Source organism: Mus caroli, chromosome 6 (genome assembly GCF_900094665.2).
Source record: "Mus caroli chromosome 6, CAROLI_EIJ_v1.1, whole genome shotgun sequence".
NCBI lineage: Eukaryota > Metazoa > Chordata > Mammalia > Rodentia > Muridae > Mus > Mus caroli.
Window position 1 is genome coordinate 51,090,619 of NC_034575.1, and position 20,275 is coordinate 51,110,893.

Below are 20,275 nucleotides of genomic sequence, written 5' to 3' on the forward strand. Positions count from 1 at the left end.
GGGGGGGGGGGGGGGTCACCAGTGATAAGAAGACACATTTCTTAGGACAGGTCTCTCTGCTAAATACAACTATTCTCTAGAACTCACCCTGCAGAAAAATCTGTCTTTACATCTTACCAGCCAGAGCCAGATCATATGCTCTGGTTCTGGATAAGAATATCCCTGGGGCTGGAGAGATGGCTCAGTGGTTAAGAGCACTGACTGCTCTTCCAGAGATCCTGAGTTCAAATCCTAGCAAGTACATGGTGGCTCACAACCATATGTAATGAAACCTGATGCCCTCTTCTGGTGTGTCTGAAGACAGCTACATTGTACATAATAAATAAATAAATCTTTTTGAAAAAAAAAATATTCCATCCCTGGATCCCTGGTTAGGGATACTGGCAAAGAACAATGGAATCCCCTGAGTAGTTAAAGACAATCCCAGTTTCTCTCTGGTAGATGGTAATTCCCAAACAAACAAATTTGACATCTCTAAAGAGGATTAAGTGGGTGATAACAGCCCCCCACCTGTTGCCTACCCCTATCCCCCTCCCCATGAATTTGGTTTTTGATTTATCATATACACTTACCACAAACACTACCAACAGAATGCAGGAAGTGTGGTTCTCCATGGAACATCTCCTACCACTCACATCCAGCACTCAATACTGAATACATGGAAAAAATGAATAAAGTTACCAGTTAAAGATCCTTAACTGAAAATTCCATAGACATGAAGACAAAGAAGTAAGGACTTCCAACACATGGCCCTCCAACAAACCTTCAGATTTATTCTCCTGATTCACCACCTCCTTTACTCATCCTTCACAAAAAATTGCCCTGATTAATCTGCCCTTGCCATCAGCTTACTCGGCCCACTCATCCAAGCAAAGACCCAAGAGCACTTCGTGGATCTGTAGCCAAATATTCCCTCAAGCAACACAGCTAAAATTATCATCTGATAGATAAGTAGGAAAGCCAAAGATGAAAATAGATACTGAAGAAGCAGTTTCCAATAGAGAATACGGCAAGGGGATAGTTGAATGCTACACCTTTGGATGGGCATCCATTTTGAGGTTACTCAAGAGGCAAATAACATTTAAAAATAAAAGCCTTGTGTCTCTGGGATTGAGAGGGAGGATGAGAGGAGACGGGGTAGAGAGAAGAAGAGGAAAGAGAGGGAGAGGGAAGAGAGGGTTAGGGAGAGAGAAAAGGAGAGAGAAAAGGAGGGAGAAAGAGAAAAAATTGATATAATTTTAAATTTTTAAATGCACCTAAAGCAAGAAGAAAGGATGAAATAATTTTGGCTCAGCAGATCCTATTTTCATCAGCTCTAATTTCATGTTCATTTTTTTCTATAAGGTTGTACATATGGATATGAGTATTAGCTATCAAACTAGTTGGCAGAACAGACCCAATGCCTTAAGCCTTGTGAGATGTTGCTTAAGTGAAACCATTGCTTCTGAGGCAGATGTTGGCATTATTTTAGGATCTGCTGTTCTTGGGGGCTTTCTGTGCTGCCCATATCTCCATTGAGATCTGGCCTGAACAAGCAGTGAATAAAATAAATGAAGCCCTCAAGGACTCACTAGCACAGTGTGCTGAGAGCTGGCCCAGAGGCAACTCACACAGATGGAGCACGTGCTCCCAGAGCCAGGCAGTGGGGGTAGATGGCAGCTTCGGTAGCACTGGCTGGGAGGTTTGGAAAGTAAGCTCTCACAGGTATTCCTCCTGCTCTTCCCCCAAACCTCCTTCTCAGGCCAAGTGCTCCCACCCCGCATTTCTGCTTTCTGCTGTTGTATGAAACACACACAAACACACAAACCAAAACGTTGCAACTTCAATTTTTGGTGATGGAGAAAAAGAACCCACAGGGAACACACACACAAACACACAAACCAAAACGTTGCAACTTTTGCATACACACATACACACACACACACACACACACACACAAACCAAAACATTGCAACTTCAATATTTGGTGATGGAGCAGAAGAACACCCAGGGAATCCCTGCCTGTGGGTTCTTCTGCTCCATGCTTTGTTGGCTGTTTCAATCAAGACATTTATATCCCACAAGATATTCAACTAGAGCCTCAAATTTTCCTTACTGCAGTCTTTCTTTATCTTCTGTCTCCATATCCGGCTTTTTCTTTTGATCTCTCTCCAGTAAGATAACCAAGACTTCATGATAGCATGGTGATTTGGCTCCAGCCAGTTTGTTATAGTAGACTATAGGCTGAGCCTATAGTTGTACAGTGGCCTGTCTACTAATGTCCCATTAGCCAAAATAGGTCATGTTGCCAATATGGAGGCAAGTTTACAAGGGCTTCACTAGGGCTTCACTATACTTGTCTATCATGGCCTTCAAGCACTAATTGCTTTACTTATTTTTCCCTGAAGCAGAACATTGAACCCTGCAGACTAATGGCTCTCCAAGTCAGTAGAAATCTGAAACTGACAATGAGCGTCGACTTACATTAATTAGTTACCAGTCATGGTGGTGCACACATTTAAACCTAGCATTCCGGCAGCCCAGATGGATAGAGCTCTAGGAGTTATAGGCCAGACTGATCTAACAAGTTCCAGTCCAGCTTGGGCTACTTGAGGACATATTCCAAACAACAAACAGGATACTTGCACTCAAATCCTGGCTGTGAATTTAGAGCATATCAGCCTATTTCTTTGGACTTTAATTTTCTGATTCGGAAAGCAGGAACACTGAAAACCTGAGTGTCACCCAGTGACATAAGCTTTGTGAAAAAACATGGCACAGAGCCTACTGCATACTATGTGTTCAGCATGCACCATGATAAGCTTAAAAGACACAACAGCTTTTGCCTGGACAATGACGATTACACAGACAATCATGATACATTTCTCCTGGTATCCATTAGCTATTAAGATTTGGTTTGGGGGGAGGTGGTTTCTTCAATTGATTGGTCTTTGTTTGCTTCATTTGTTTAGGGGGTAGAGTTGTGTTGCCCTTTATTTTAGTATCTACTTTAGTGAGATTTCAGGAATAGAAAAATAAAAGAACAGCACCAACCACATGTGGTGTTGCGTTCCTCTAATCCCAGCACTCGGGAAGCAGATGTAAGATTAGGAATTCAAGGTCATCTTCAGCTGAATAACAAATTGGAGACCAGTAGTCTTGGCTGTATACGAACCTGTATTATATTGTCCAAGTGTTTGAACCTAAAACACTAAATATTCTTTTTTTACTTGAGGATCCTAGCTCCAAATCTTTAGATATAAACATACAACCTGGACCAGGAAAGTAAAGAGAAATGTGGGAGAGAAGTTCTAGAGAGGAGATAGTAGGACACAGATGCTATGGAGGGGAAGAAAGGGGGAGGGGACTTCAGCTGAGGCAAAGGAGGTAGAATAATAAAGAAGGAAAGAAGAAAGGGGACAAATAACATTAAGGATTTTTTAAAAAGTCATATAGAATCATGTTACTTTATGTTTACATAATTATATATATATGCCTTAAGTGATCAAAAATTAAATTAAAAATGGAATTTGCATTTCAGAATCTAATGCCAAAAGGGCTGTGAGAAGATCTTGCTTTGCTTTGATTTACTGAAAACAAGATCCAGCAAAAGCAGTGCACTCTGGTTGGGCACCCTGGATCCCAGAGCAGACTCTAGGAGCCAGATCTGCTGGAAATGTTCCTCCCTCTTTCCACAGGATTAATTAGGCCCCAGAAGGGCTCTGTGACAAACAGGAAACATGGAGTCCTTTTATCACAGAAGAAACAAAACAGCAAATCCCTGAAGCTGTTTGAAGGAGCATTGATAAAAACCTCAGGACCCCTACCACCAACTTCCCTCTGCCCCCACCTTCTTTGAAGCCCACCACGCACATGCACACACTCCCTCACAGCCAGATCAACTGCTTAGAACAAAGGACATCAGGTTTCCATCCTGAGGAGGGCAAGTCTACTTCATTTTCCTCTAGACAGTGCCCTAATTTGTCTCTACTTTGCCATGTAGTTCAGGACACAAGCTTTCAAAAATAATGATGCTTTTTTAAAGAGTAATAGCTCTGCTCTAATCAGATGATATTTCTTGCCACTCACAAGCTCACCATTGAAACTACCAAAGAAATAATCAGCACATCCCGAAATGCACTGCTTTCAAGCCCATAAGTTGCTTAGTAAATGGTAACGAGTCAGGTGACTACCAAGTCAGGTAAGTCACTTTGCACCTACGTAATGAAGCAGGCAGTGCATCCTCCAACAGGCAAGTCAGAATGTGGAGCTGTGGATGTGAGATCAGGTTTAAAAAAACATTCCTAGTTTTGGTGGTGATGGTGTTTTTTTCTTCCATTGAGATAACAATCACATAATCATTTATGTGTGTACAATTCTATGGTAGTTCATGTTTTTATGATATATAACCATCAACTTCTCCAGTTTCAACTTTTTTCATAGCCCCATAAAAATATCCTGTACCTGTTAAATAGCCATTCCTCATAACCCCTGACCCTTTCTCCTTACAACCTCTAGGTTGCTTTTTAAGTTTGGACTTTTCTATTCTGGAGATTCTGGAGGTACCAGGGGCTAGGACAATAGCTTTGCAAACATGAATATCTGAGTTCAGTTACCAGAACCCATATAAAAATGCTGGTTATAATACAAGCATATACTACAGGGAAAGAATGCATTGTAAGCATGTAATATGGGCTTTTCATAAACCAGATAACAGAGACTCTCTACCCTTTCTCTGAAGCCTGGAAGAGAGGAAACTCCATGTTGCCTTATGGGTCAGAGTTCTCCACAAAGTCCCACCATGCTGTCCTTCTATGACAGTAAGAACTCTGCTAATGAATCCCTCACCCCAAAACAACAGTAAGCAATAAACACGCCGAGGCTATGGACAACTGAGGCTCAGTATGACTAGAATTTGTATATGAGACTGGGCAATGTGCAACTTAGAGCCAACCTTCATAAAGAAACAATGTTAGACTCCTTATCCATCAACTCCTTAGATGTTGCTCCTAGGGATATTAATTCCATAGAATTTCAGGCATAACATGCTTACAAGGCCAGAGAAAAGCTTTAAACAGAACAGTACACTTAAGGCAGCAGTCCACACAAGGCATAAGTGGAATACAGGGTGGACCATAAAAATATGATAGGAAACAATGACAGTATCCACTATCATTCCCAGAACCCGCTCCACAGACAGACCCCTTAGTTTCCATGCCTTCAACATATTCTCCTTGCTTTTTGTGTGCCCTGATGTCTGCCTTACCTAGATGCTACCTTGATGCAAGCTCCAGCAGATAAGGAGCAGGTTCTCCACAGTATACACTCAGCTGTCTCCAGCAAGGCATTTGGAATGGAGGGGACTTGCATGTATGTATGACCTACCACAAGTCATATGGTATGCATATCTTATTTCATGCTCAGAGCAGTCTTACAATGCTCACGGGGGAAGGTAGCAAAAGACTCAAGCCAAAGGGATGCATCGCCTTTACCCAGAGACAGGAAGGCAGGAGGCAGGGTTCCATTTCCCACCCTTATTCCCACAGAAGATGAGAAAGATCCTTGTCTTCTCTGTCAGCCTTGGACACACCCCAGAATCAACCTCTCATGCTGGTCAGAACACAGAGACTCCAAGTGTAACCTATGAATGGGGAAGTAGCTCTATTTCACTGGTCCAGCCTCAGAACTTCTGGTATTATTTCCTGGTACTCTATAAGGCCATTGCCTTGCTTATAGATCTACTTTCACCCACAGTGATTTAGATGGTACAGATCTGGATGTTTCTGGGGAGACAGGAATAGGGGTGTCTTCAATAAGGGCTGTTTCAGACCCCAAATGAATATACTCCCTTCCCTTCCCATCACCAGGCTGGGGGCTCTTCAGTTTGGCTCCATCAAACCCTGACCAATACACAACTGGAAATGCAAATTACTCACTGAGCGCAAGACAACAACTTCAATGCTAAGTAGCCTGCATGCTGTTACCGTGTGGAAATCTCTGCGGCAGACAATGTCCCTCAGTTGTGCTGGTTACAAAGGGTGGGGGGGGGGAGGAAAAGAAAAAAGAAACAAAAACAAAAAACAGAGGCTCCCAGACATGATCAGTGGCCTAATTTCCTCCTTCTCCCCAGTAGTTTAGATCCTCACACCCAATGGACCTACCAGTGCCCTTACCGGGTCTCACCTTATAAGACATATGGAAGCTGAGAGCTGGAGAAAGCAGCACACTACTCTCTCAGACATCTAGGAACATCACCAAGACTTAATCAAGTGCACAGTTAAATTCAAAGCCCCAAACTCTTTCTTAACACATGAAGAGAAGGCACTGCATCTTCACCAGCTGCCAAGACTATTCCATTAAATTGAAACACACAAGGTTAGGAAGTTCATAAGGAACTCAGACAGGCCAGGTCCTCCTGAACATACAGAATGAGATAAATCTGACAGTTTGATAGAGTATATTTTACTAATGACTGAAACAAACCTGTTTGTAACTGACTTCTCAGTGCCTTGATATATTTGCCTACCACAAAGCCCTTTGCACAATAGACCAGATAATTTTGCTGCTTTGAGTTTATCTGATGAGAGTGAGATGTGAAACAAACCACTAGGAAAAGCCTTTACATGTTAGCTCTCATCTCAGGAACTTTTCCCAGGGCTGAGGATAAAGAACTCAGATCTTGTGTTTCGCTATCAGAGAAGTAAGTTCTAAGCTATGTTATATGAGGCAGTGAACTCAAGTAATGTTGCACTAAAGAGCTAGATAATTTTAGCACAATCTCCTCAGGTGATTTCCCCAATGATCCACTCTCTGGAGAAGACTCCTTGCCTCCTTTTCTTGGGCAACATTCTTTCAGGTCCTAGAAGATAAAGGAGCCTTCATATCATAAAGTCACTTCCCTACCTAAGAAGGTTCTAGAATTAGCAGTTGCTACAGTTTCAGTTTACACCCATTCACACTCCTCCCAGCCTTATGAAAAGCATCAGGTGGGGCTGGAGAGATGGCTCAGCGGTTAAGAGCACTGGATGCTCTTCCAGAGGTCCTGAATTCAATTCCCAGCAATCACATGGTAGCTCACAACCATCTGTAATGGGATCCAATCCTCTCTTCTGGTGTGTCTGAAGATAGCAACAGTTCACTCACATACATGAAATAAATAAATCTTAAAACAACCAAAAAAAAAAAAAAACTCTATAAAATTAAACTGAATTGACCAGAATCTTGTGATGTAATACATAAACACCACATTTGGCTGAAACAAAGTGTGGTGATTTGAATATGCTTGACCCAGGGAGTGGCTCTATTAAGAGGTGTGGCCTTGTTTGAGTAGGTGTGGCCTTGTTTTTGTAGGTGTGGCCTTGTTGGAGGAAATGTGTCATTGTGGGAGTAGACTTTGAGACTCTCCTCCTAGCTTCTTGGAAGTTAGTTTTCTCCTGTTTGCCTTCAGAACAAGATGTAGAACTCTCAGGCTCCTTCTCCAGTGCCAGACCTGCTTGGATGCTACCATGTTTCCTGCCAGTATTATAATGGATTAAACCTCAGAATCAGTAAGCCAGCCCCAGTTAAATGTTGTCCCTTATGAGGGTTGCCTTGGTCATGTTGTCTCTTCACAGCAACAGAAACCCTAACTAAGACACAGAGGCTTAGATATGTAGCCTTGGTGTGGTACCCAGTAATGACCTTTTAGTTGCAGCTACCCAGGAAGAAAGCAGGTATATCAACTGAGCCCGGAAAACCAAGGCTAATCTGATGAACTTTTTGACAAATGAGAGAGAGAGAGAGAGAGAGAGAGAGAGAGAGGAAGAAGAAGAAGAAAAAGCAAAGCAGGAAGGGAAGTGGACAGGGAGGGGAGGAAAGGCTAGGAGGTGAATTTCATTTGGTAGAGTACTTTTCTAGCCCTGGGCTTAATTCTCAATTTTAACCAGACACAGAGGCAAAAATCAGTTATTTAATAATTAGGACCTAGAAACAGAAGGATTAGGAATTCAAGGTCATCCTTAGATACACAGTTCTTAGATACATAGTGAGTTCAAGGCCAAACTGAGCTCCATGTGACCTTATCTCAAAGAAAGAAAAAAAAATAAAAGAAATTAAATAAAGAATAAAGAAATCTTTAGCTGAACAACAGTGTAAAAAGAGAGTAAAAACCTGGGGCAACCAATCATTATTGTGTCCATGCCCAAGAAATAATAGGACTTTTGTTATCTTCTGTGTATGCACACTTCCTGGGACCACTTAGAATAAATTGATTGATCAAACGTAAAATCATTTTTCAGGGCTTCCTACAAAAATAAAGTGTTACTTTAATGTCACTTTATTGGTGGCATTTATTGGTCCCTATTGGTGCTCTTTCACCAAGACTGTCTAGACCTCAGAATGTGGGTATGCACCCCTGCAAATACATTATCCCATCTCTTCCCCACGTAGGCTTAAAGCACATGTCATAGTTCTGCTGCAGAGAGAAAATATTAAGGCTTAGAAACATTAAATAACTTTAAAATCACACCACTGATAAGAAAAAGAGCAAGAACCTGAAGCCAGAGCCCCATTCCACCCACTTAAATTCCTGCCTAGGCCTTCTTTATTTCTGGCAATCTATCCAAGCTAAGCTCCTCCTCCTCCTCCCTCCTCTTCCTCCTCCCTCCTCCTTCTCTTCCAATTCCCTTTGGCTCCAAAGCACCAACTTTTCTCAAAGTGCCAAGAGCTCAAGGATAAAAGAGACATCACTCCAAAGAAAATTGCACCTTTGGGGAAGAGAAGGCTCTTTTGGAAATAAACTGTAAGTGCATCTCTAGGATTCCATAGAGTAACATAATTGCTCTCAGACACAAGTGGCTTCAGTCAGTTGCTGGAAAAGAAGAGATCATTTTCTCTAGGGCACTTCAGTCACTACCAACCACACTGCCATTACCAGTAGACACTCTCCAGGCAACTCAATCATAGAGAGGATTGAATAGGATTTTCCAATGACCTCAGCAATGGTACAGTGCAAACCATGAATTCCTTCAGCAAGTCAAAAGCCCTTTCTGGCCTCTTATCTATAAAGTAAAAAACTGGACATCAAGTTGTAATGAGCTCCCTTCAACGCATCATACTCCTCTCTGCTCCAGAAGCTACAGGTCCAGTGTGCTGTGCTTGGTCCTGGGTGTCAACCTGGCTGGATTAAAGGACACCTAGGAATGGTGAGACACATTTCTGTGTGTCTGTGAGGACACTGCAAGAAACATTTGTCTGTGGTACAGTGAAGGGGGAGGAGAAGAACACTCTGACTGTGGGTGTCTCTTTCACCAGGCTGACATATCGATGAAAAGAAATTGGAGGAAGTTGTTCCCTCTTCTCAGTGAGTGTGTCTGTCCCTGTGCCACCATCAATTAGTGATGTCAAACACTCCCTTCTTCAGTCTCTCAGCATGTGCTCAGTATTGGCAACTCTCCAAAGAATCCCCAATCCTACAGCAAATGCTATAGTTGGACTACTGAGGAATCCACCTTCTTGGAGTAGGCAGTCTGATTCTCTGTTTCACCAGCATGCATCCATTGTTAGATTACCCAGCATATATGATAAAAAACCTTTTAATAATATGTTCATTTGCTCTACTGATTTTGTTCCTCTAGATAACCCTGAACAAATGATAAAGTCCTCAAGCCCTAGTCACTAGGATATCAGAAGCCAGGCTTCCTTGGGTAAGGTATTCCTCTCTGACTTACCATTTACCTTCCCAGATGTCAAGTGTACAAAAGAAATTATGTGTCTGCAGGTGGCCTTTTATTCACTTCTACAGTCACTGCTTTGATAATGTGCAAAGTCATTCTGAGTCTATAACACACCTGAACCCTAACCCTTTCTCATTCTGTTCATGACACAAATGTCTATTGTCTGACTCAATGTTCCCTACTAATTAAATATCACACTTCCAACTGCAATTACCAAGAGAACTCTCCAGGCAATTCTGTAGAAGAATAAATAAGGCCCTTCTCATTTCTCACTGCCCTCATGAGATGCTGACCATAAAACTAGTTAAAACCAATGACAAATCACAGGGTTTTTTAATGAAGCATTAATGAGCCTGTGGAGTACAGGTTGACTTGGATTCATTAAGCAGCTCAGGATGGTCTGAACTCTGATGATACTCCTATTATAACCAGTATGACAGAAATGAAGATACTCTAAAGAGATACTCACATATCTCAATCAGACTATTTGAACAATGGACCCCCATAAAATGGGAATTCCACCCCCCCCCAGGAATATCATGCTGGGAGAAGGGAAGGGTAACATCCAGAAAGGGATCTTGTCTTTCTGAAAGACATTTCACACAGTTCTAGCAACTTGGCAGACTACCTTATAGAATAAGCCTGAAGCTCAGATAATGGTGGATCTATACTGTGAGGATCACACCTTGACTGAGACTGCTTAGCTGTGCATATCTTTGACTCTCTACTTAAACTTTGATCTTACCTCAAGATAGATTCGGGGGTTCTCCAGATCTCTTTGTCCCTCTTCTCCATGTAACCACAATGAATAAATCTGTTTTCTACCTTTAATTTGGGTCTCTTAATTGGCTATTCAAGATGGGTGACCAGCTGTGACTTAGGCACATTTTAAGAACACTACTTGTGCCTCCCTGGTGTGGTGGTGATTACAGGACAATGCCACCATATCTGCTTTGTATAAGAGCAACACAAATTAAAATGTTACAATCTGAGTCCTGTAGATCATTGTGGAGTAGGAGAGGCTTTAAAAATGAGGAAATCACACCTAAAGAGAAGCAATGGCTTGTCTGGACACATTAGGTCTACAAACAATATACCAGACCATTGTTTCTATTGAAATTGTCTCCACTCTGATGGTTTTCATGTTTCTTACTATGAAACAGAGCATAAAAGGTGATAAACAGTAGTAAAACGCCATTTTAAAATATTAGGCCAAGGGCAGCTCTATTCCCACAGAACATTGTGTAGCAATCTACAGATACATGAAAACATTTTCAAGACCCTAGTGGGGTAGATTGAAAACACAGCATAACGAGTGATGGAAGACCAATGGGTAGAAGGAATAGCATGCTTGACCTTGAGGGTAAGAGGTGCCCTTCTTCATCATCATCCCTTTATTCCTTGCACCTCGGGATCTTAGTTGATTTTATCCTCCACAGAAATGCAGGCAACCATAAACAGAGTGGAGTGAGACTGGGGAACAAGGCTAAGAGTAAGTCCAAAATGTTTTACACGAAAGTTATTGTTGCTTTCCACTAATTGGTGGTAAGGCTCCAATTAAACCTCCCCTGTTTCAGAGGTCCTCCACGCCTTGTCTTTCTCCTAGGAAATTCAGTTCTCCTGGGACCCCCTACTACAAGGCAGCAAGAATTTGAATAAATCTGATCCCAAATTAAAAATAGCAAACATGTAACTATGACACTGTCTAGCTCCAATATAGGCTGGATGCAAAGAGATTTGGCCAAGGGATGGAAGGGCTCATACTTGGTCCTACCTGTAAGGAGAATCAGAGACTCTTGGAGGAAACTAGAAGGTGTGTAGTTGAATTTTTTTTTTTTGAAAATTCTCTTGACTTCTCATCTGGAGCACTGCTTGGAACTATAATACCTCATCAGAAACTCATAGATGTAGGCTGATGGCAGAGAGCCACTTATCCTTATCAGAAATGGAAAACCTGTATGAAGAAACCTGTTATCTAACCTGTTGTGGTATCAAAGGAGTAACTTAAGTGAGGAAAATAAATTCTGCTCTACTTCTCAGCAAATCAAAGAAGGCCTTTGGAAAACTGAAGTTATCCCAGCTGACCTCCCTCTACCATCTATCTTTCTTAAACGGGAAAAGACATTGCCTTAAATCAAATAACACACTTCATGTTCTTACATTTCTGCATTTCTGGATCTTTGAGATCTAAGTTTTCTGTTTTGCTTCTCTCTATATATGCTGTCTCTACTTTAAACAGGATCTCAAGTAGCTTAAGCTAGCCTCAAACCCTATTTATGTAGCCAAGAGTGACCTTTAACTTCTGATCCTCTTGCCCCTACCTCTAAAATGCTTTAATTATAGATACATGGCACCACACACTTCTTAAAGTGTGTGTGTGTGTGTGTGTGTGTGTGTGTTGCTGTAAGCATGCCCAGTACATGTGTCTAGGTTAGAAGGCAGCTTTCCACCTTGTTAAGGCAGGGTCTCTTTCTCTGGCGCTCTGTAGCATGGTCTACACTAGCTGGCTGTTGAGCTTCTGGGACATTGTCCTGAATCCACTGCCAAGCTCACTCTAGGAGTACTTGGATTACAGATACACCCTCTGGCTTTTTATATGGGATCAAACTCAGGTTGTTAGATCTTCCCAGCAACCTCTTTTACATCCTGAGTCATCTCCCTGGGTTATGCTCTGTGTTAAGCAGTACTGTTTTCTCTTCCAAGATGGTCCTAATTTGAGTCAAGTTAAAAAAAAAAAAACTATCTCAGTCTCCCTTGTCAATTTGATACACAAGCATATTGCTATTAAATCATAACCTTTTGTTTCATATTTGTCCCCAAGATATCATATTAATATCACAATATAAAACAGTACAACTTTAAAATTCCCGTGCTCTTTTTTAAAAATATGAACACTTTTAAGTTCTGTCTATTTAGAATGTCCAGCATCTCTTTAAAAGCTCAATGTATTTCAGCTGTGGGCCCCTAAAAACAAGTGTTATGGTTTGTATATGCTCGGCCCAAGGAGTGGCACTAATTAGAAGTTGTGGCCCTGTTAGAGTAGATGTGGCCTTGTTAGAGTAGGTGTGTCCCTGTGGGTGTGGACTTTAAGACCCTCATCTGTGTTGCCTGGAAGCCATTATTCTGCTAGCATCCTTCAGATGAAGATGTAGAACTCTCAGCGCCTTATGTACTATGCTTGCCTAAATGTTACCATGTTCCTGCCTTGATGGTAATGGACTGAACCTCTGAACCTGTAAGCCAGTCCCAATTAAATGTCCTTATAAGACTTGCCTTGGTCATAATGTCTAGTCACAGCAGTAAAACCCTAACTAAGAAAACAAGTTACATAATTATCTTTGAGATAGGGTCTCACTATGTAGCCCTGACTGGCCTGGAACTCATTATGTAGAACAAACCAACCTGAAACATATAAAGATTCATCTGCCTCTGTCTCCTGGGTGCTGCAAATAAAGGTGTAACATTCAGCAAGTTACATACTTGTTTCAAGAAGGAAGAACCAAGGTATAGTTGTAAGTACATCAAACCAAAATAAATGCCTAACAGCATAAATCAAACCCTTGTCTGAAGTCTGGGACTCACAGGATCTTCTGCGCTCCAAAGGACTTGGAGAGCGTCACATCTCATGTTCTACTATGCGTGGCATTCATAGCTTGCCTCATGGGATCAGGGCAGGCTGACTCACATCTACCACTGTCCTCGGTCGCCATCCCTTGGTACTGGAATCTCCATTACACTGTAATAGTCACTGTGAGTGAAACTGACACTCTTTCATACAAAAATAGGAAAGGCCACATTTAACCAAAGCAGTGCTAAGCAGAAAAGGAAAAAACAAACAAAAAACAAAAAACAAAAGAACAAAAACAAAAACAAAAACAAAACAAAACACTGTAGCTGGATCACATTACCTATCCTCAAACTATACCACAGAGCCATAGTGACAAAGTCAGTAATATAGAAACACACCCAGACCAATGCAAGATAATAGAAGTCACAAAAAAATCAACCAATACAGTATGGACACCTAATATTTGACAAATGTTTCAAAAATATACACTGGGAAAAGCCTATTCAAATAACTGATAACAGCAAAATCATATATCCACCCACAGAAAAATCTCTTTGATTTCACATAAAAGTCAACTGAAAATGGATCAGACAACTTCAGACATGAATCACCTATAAGACCTATATTTATATCACAAAGTGTTTCCTCCAGCAGTTTCAAACTATAGTCAAGAACTTTCTAGCTAGAAGCCCAGCAACACAGGATCATGCTTCAAGAATAAATAAAGGTACGTGAAATCAAAATGCTTCTTTATGGGGCTGGAGAGATGACTCAGAGGTTGGGTAATTTTGCTCTTTTAGAGGTTCCAAGTTCAATTCCCAGCACTCACATGGCTGCTCACAACCATCTGATGTAGAATAGGATCTGATGCCCTCTTCTGGTATGCAGAAGGAGACAAAACAATACAGAAAATAAATAAATAAATAAATAAATCTTTTAAAAACGCCTCTTCGCAGCAAGATAAACTGTCATGAGAGTAAACAGACAACCTATATTTACAGAAAATCTTCACCAGCTATATCTCAGATAAAGAGTTTATATTTTGAAAATATGAAGAACTGCAAAAATTGTATATCAAATGTATAAAACTGCCAGTTAATAAGTGGGGCAGTGAACTGAGCAGTCAGTCTAAAAAAGAAAAAAGGAAAGAAAAGAAAGAAAGGCATATGACCAATACATATTTTTTAGATGTTTAATCTCTATAACTATAAATTTAAACTACTCTGAGGACCCAGAGGCCTGCCCACCACCACAAGGCACAGGCAGGCAGAAGACACCCAGAGGCCCTCCCACCACTACATGACCTGCCCTCCGCGGGTGCCACTACAGTGTGAAATGTGTGGTGGAGGGAAACAGAACGGTTTGAGCACTATGAAGAGTTAGAGCTGGAGACCAAAGAGCCCTGACACCTGAGGTCATAGTGAAGTCTCAGCTGTGTGGCCACTCAGCAGCCAGGTTCTGTGACAAAGTCTGTGGCCCATGTTACCACCAAAAGTCATGCGGATGTCTCTGGTCTGCTGCCTGGAACCATACTGCCATTACAGGGCTGTGCAAAGCTGGCCCCACCCTCACTGGCTGCAGCATTTCTGGATGTATAAAGGACTCTGTGTCCTCCCAGAGACAGGTGCCTGACCAGGTTTATTGCTGCCCTACACAGTAACAAGAGGAAGGGGTCAGTCTACATAGCCTCAGTAGAGTAATGGAATGAAAATGAGACCTGTATATACAACAGAATTGTTTTCACTAATAAGGAAAAGTGAAATTTGTAGAAAAATTAATGCACTTGGAAATGTATAGTTAAGACAGGTATAGGAAAACAAGGATTGCATGTTCTCTCAGATGCAGGCCTAGGTTTCTAATTGTACACACATGATGGCTCAGCAGGTGACAGTGAGTGCCACTAAGCCTGAGCTCGTGGGCTCTGTACCAGGGCTGGACAGAATGGAGAGAACTGACTCCTACATACTCCCACACACAAATAAATCATGGAATATGTGCTTTTGTGTGAGAATGAGTGTAGGTAGAGGTCAGGAAACTAGAAAGGGGTCCATGAACCAGGGGAACGAAGAGGCTTAAAGGAGCCAGTGGGAAGGGCAATAGAGTGTGTGTTGTTTTAGAACACTGGAGAAAGTTAGAGACCACCATGCTAATTAAGACAATTAGGAATATAAAGAGTCCTTTATCCAGAAAACCAGTGACTGAGCAAGCAGGCTCCTGACACAAAGAACTCTTGTCACAAAACTCCCCTCCCAGGCAGGGGAGAGACTTTAAAGTCAAAAGGGCTGTAATCACATCACTCCAGGAGCAGGATCTAGTGGCTCTGGGATTTTGTTGGTGGTGGTTTGTTATTGTTGTTCTTGCTTTGTCTTTTATGTTTTGTTTTTTTAATCATATAGTCAAAATTTATTTCAAGGCCCTTGAAAACATTCAATCTAATAAAAACAGTACTATTTTTTAAAATTATTTTATTTGCGTTTCAAATGTCTCATTTCCCAGTCTTCCCTCCAAAAATCTCCTATCCCATCCCCTCTCCCCTTTGCCTGTAAGAGGGTGCTCCCCCACCCACCCACCCACTCCTGCCTCACCCTTCTAGCATCCTCCTACACTGGGGCATTAAGCTTCCAAAGGACCAAGTGCCTCTCTTCCCACTGATGCCAGATAAGGCAATCCTCTGCTACATAAGTATCGGGCCATGGACCTCTCATGTATACTCTGGTTGGTGGTTTACTCCCTGGGAGCTCTATGGGTTCTGGTTAGTTGACATTATTATTCTTCCTATGGGGTTGCAATCCCCTTCAGCTCCTTCAGTCCTTCCCCTAACTCTACCATTGGGGTCCCCAGGCTCAGACCAATAGTTGGCTGTGAGTATCTGCATCTGTCTTTGTCAGGTGCTGGCAGAGTCTCTCAGAGGACAGTCATACCAGGCATCTGTCTGCAAGCACTTCATGACATCAGCAATAGTGTCAGAGTTATGTGTCTGCGCATGAGGTAAACCCAAGGTGGGGCAGTCCCAGGATGGCCTTTCCTTCAGTCTCTGCTCCATTTTTTCTCCCTGCATTTTCCTTTAGACGGGAAAATGTTTATGAAGTTACAAGGACCCTTTAGAAGGGCATTAGATTATATTTAAGTACCTGTATATACAGGGCTAAACAGGCGTCATTTGTTTTCAGAACAAAGGACCACATCAAAAAAACAAATACTTCTACTTCAACATTTATTTATTAAATAATTTTCCTAATGGGAAAACAAGTATTTTGTTGGTTTTCTTTAAAAGATCAAAAACAAAAACAAACAAACAAAAACTTGTATAACCAGGCATAGCAGTAGCCAAGATAAGTAGATCTCTATGAATTTGAAGAAATCTAGGGCTACATAATGAAACTCTGTCTAAAAAAGAAGGAAGGAAGGAAGGAAGGAAGGAAGGAAGGAAGGAAGGAAGGGAGGGAGGGAGGGAGGGAGGGAGGGAGGGAGGGGTACAAATGAATAACTGTGCTCCCCCTTCAGTCCCATAGAAGCCTACTGATACGAGTTTCTTGTTTTGTTTTTTCTAAAAATGCAATACAGATCTACACATGACCTCCATTCACACAACGATGAGTAGGATGGCAAAGCTCACAAAAGCTCATATATTTTTATATCTATAAAATATATTGATGCACAAAACAATACAACTGTGGTATGGATTTTCCTCCTTGGATGTGTGATGGTTTCCTGTGAAAGCCCTCTCTGTTTGGCAGAGAACGCTCACCAGCACGCAAGGTTCTAACGACAGAACTGATATCCTTATTTCGCTCCAGTGGCTTCCTCTTCTGCCCACACTCACAGATTTCATTTCCATTTTAAGACACTGTCTTTCTAGTGGTTCACACTAATTAACATTACGTAAAAGAATCTTGATTTCCGAATATTTTTAGTACTGTAAATGATGGATTTAGTAGCTGAATCTTAATAGGATTGTTGCGTTGTAGTGTCAAACTAATTCACAACTACTGGAAAGTGTTCAACCTAAAATACAACTGAGAGGAAACTGTACCGTGAGCAGTGGAACACTGCAGTGGATGGATAAATAAGGTACCTTTCGTCAGTGGCCATTCACAAAATTGCCTTTACAAATGTGGAAGAAGGGGGTTGAGGATTTAGCTCAGTGGTAGAGTGCTTGCCTAGCAAGTGCAAGGCCCTGGGTTTGGTCCTCAGCTCTGGGGAAAAAAGGACAAAACGTGGAAGAAATTGGCTTCAAATTCAAATTCAAATTTTGATTTGTTTGTTTGTTTTCCCTTTCTACGTATCACCTTGGATCACTGTAGTAAGTGAGTCTAAAGAATCAAGGTCCTTGCTTTCAGTTGCTGGGTGAAGCCACTCAGATGGCTGTTGTGCTAGCTTCCTGACGGAAAGGATAGCAGAATATTATTAATATTAATAGTGTCTGGGGTGGGCTCTCTCTCATGGCATGGGACTCAAGTTATAGCCACTCCCTCGCTTTCTGTTCCCTCTTTATCCCACCACCTCTTATAGGCAGGGGAAACTGAGGGGCGAAGGTTTTGTTGCTGAGTCGGTATCCCCAGCCCTTCATTGGAAGTCTTGCCTGGTTACAGGAGGTGACCAGTTCATGTTCCGTATCACTATTGCTGGGAGTCTTAGCTAGGGTCACCTCATAGATTCCTAGGAGTTTCCATTGTCCTAGATTTCTAGCTTGTCCCAGAGATACCCTCCAACTGATTCTAGTTCTCTTTCCCACTCTCCTCCCCTCACTTGATGCCTCCTGTTCCCTTCTGCCCTAACTCTCCCTCCCCAGATGTCTATTTTATTTCCCCTTCCCAGTGAGATTCAAGCATCCTTCCTTGGGCCCTACTTGTTACTTAGTTTCATTGGGTCTGTGGATTGTGGCATGGTATTTTATGGCTAATATCCACTTATACATGAGTACATACCATGTTTGGTTTTTTGGATCTGGGTTACCTCACTCAGGATGATCTTTTCTAGTTCCATCTATTTGCCTGCAAATTTCATGATGTTATTGTTTTTAACAGCTGAGTAATAAATATTGCATTGTATAAATGTACCATATTTTCTTTATCCATTGAAGGACATCTAAGTTGTTTCCAGTTTCTGGCTATTACAAATAAAGATGCCATGAACATAGTTGAGCAAGTGTCCTTGTGGGATGGTGGAACATCTTTTAGGTATATGTCCAGGAGTGGCATAGCTTGGTCTTGGGGAAGAATCATTTCCAATTTCTGAGACACTGACAAATTGGCTTCACCCAACAGCTCATGATGCAGAGACTTACAGCCAAGAATTAGGTGGAGGTCAAGGAATCTTGAGGAAGACAGGGAACAAGGATTGAAAGAGCCAGAGAGGTCAAAGACACCACAAGAAAACAGAGAATCAACTAACCTGGTCACATAGTGGCTCACAGAGACTGAATCACCAACCAGAGAGCATGCATGAGACAGATCTAGTCCTTTACACATATGTAACAGACATATGCCTTGGTCCTCACGTGGTACCTCTAACAGCTGGAGCAAGGGCTGTCTCAGACTCTGTTGCCTGACTTTGGATCCCTCTCCCCTAACTGGATGGCCTTGTCTAACCTCAATAGCAGAAGATGCACACTGTCCTACTACAACTTGATATGTCAAGGTGGGTTGATACCCATGAGAGGTCTCCTCTTCTCTGAGGAGAAGGAGAGGCAGGCATAGGGGAGGGGAGGAGAAAAGGAAGGTGGGGAAGTTGTGATTGAGATGGAAAGTAAATAAATAAATGAATAAATAAATAAATAAATAAATGAAAAACTTAAGGTTCTTTCTGCCACATTGCAAATTTTTCCATAGAAGTCCCCTTTCAAGGGTATATGATCTGGATCCCCATGGACTTTTTCACATTTATGTAGCATAGGTCTATTGCTCTTCATCATATTATGGACATCTCTACTCCCAACAGTGGGCCGCCATAATAAATGCCAGTGGACACATCAGCTGGAAGATTGTCCACTACTTGTTAAGAAAATTGGCTGAGAAAATGGCCCCAGTGCTTAGAGCTGAACCAAAGCCACTTGTACTTGGCTGCTATAGAAGAACAGCAGCCCCCCAGGACACTGTCAGCAGAGAAGCCAGCTTCTGCTGCTGAGCACCTGCAGCATCCAGTAAGTGAACCGCCCAGGCCAGCAGGGAACCAACAGAAGCTGGGTGGTGGGAGTGAGACACCTTGTGTGAGGAGTGCCTGCTCACAGACCTCACAGCAACTGCCAGAACTCAGTCAGGTAAGGAGGTGGTGAATCTTTTAGGACAGGGAAGGAGGAACCTTTGATCTGTAAAAATGTCTCATTTTTCAGAAGTGAGAAATCATTCGTTTACATGCAGGATGGGAGGTGTGGAATCAGGTCAGTAACCTGACCTCCTAAACCGCATCAGTGTTGTGCCAGAGTGGATAGGGTGGGGAAAGCAAGAGAGGCAGGTGTTGGGGAGATCAACCAAAACTAAGTGTGTTTGAAAACGCCATAAGGAGAGCTGTTACTCTATTGTATATGTTACTCTAACTAAAGCATAAAGCTACGTTTTAATTAAAAAAAAAAAAAAAAGGCTCTTCAGCAGTAAAAGGCCTCCATTCCCTGAGTTTGCTATATATCTAAGCTATTGCGGATGTTATATATATATGGTCTCTATTAATCTTCACAAGCTTGAATGGTAGCTACCCCTGCCTCCAAGTAAACAAGTTAGGAAATCAAAGCCAACAAGGTTAAGTGTGTAGTCTGTCCAAAGTCAAACAGCTGGCCAAGGTTAAGATTACAGTCCTGGGTGAATCTAAGCCTACAGCTCATATTTGTATTCACAACACCGCATTCAGGCTGAAGCAGAGCAATTCAAAGCTCAGAACCAGCTTGAAATAAAAAGTGAACTCAATGCCGGGCGTGGTGGCGCACGCCTTTGATCCCAGCACTTGGGAGGCAGAGGCAGGCGGATTTCTGAGTTCGAGGCCAGCCTGGTCTACAAAGTGAGTTCCAGGACAGCCAGGGCTA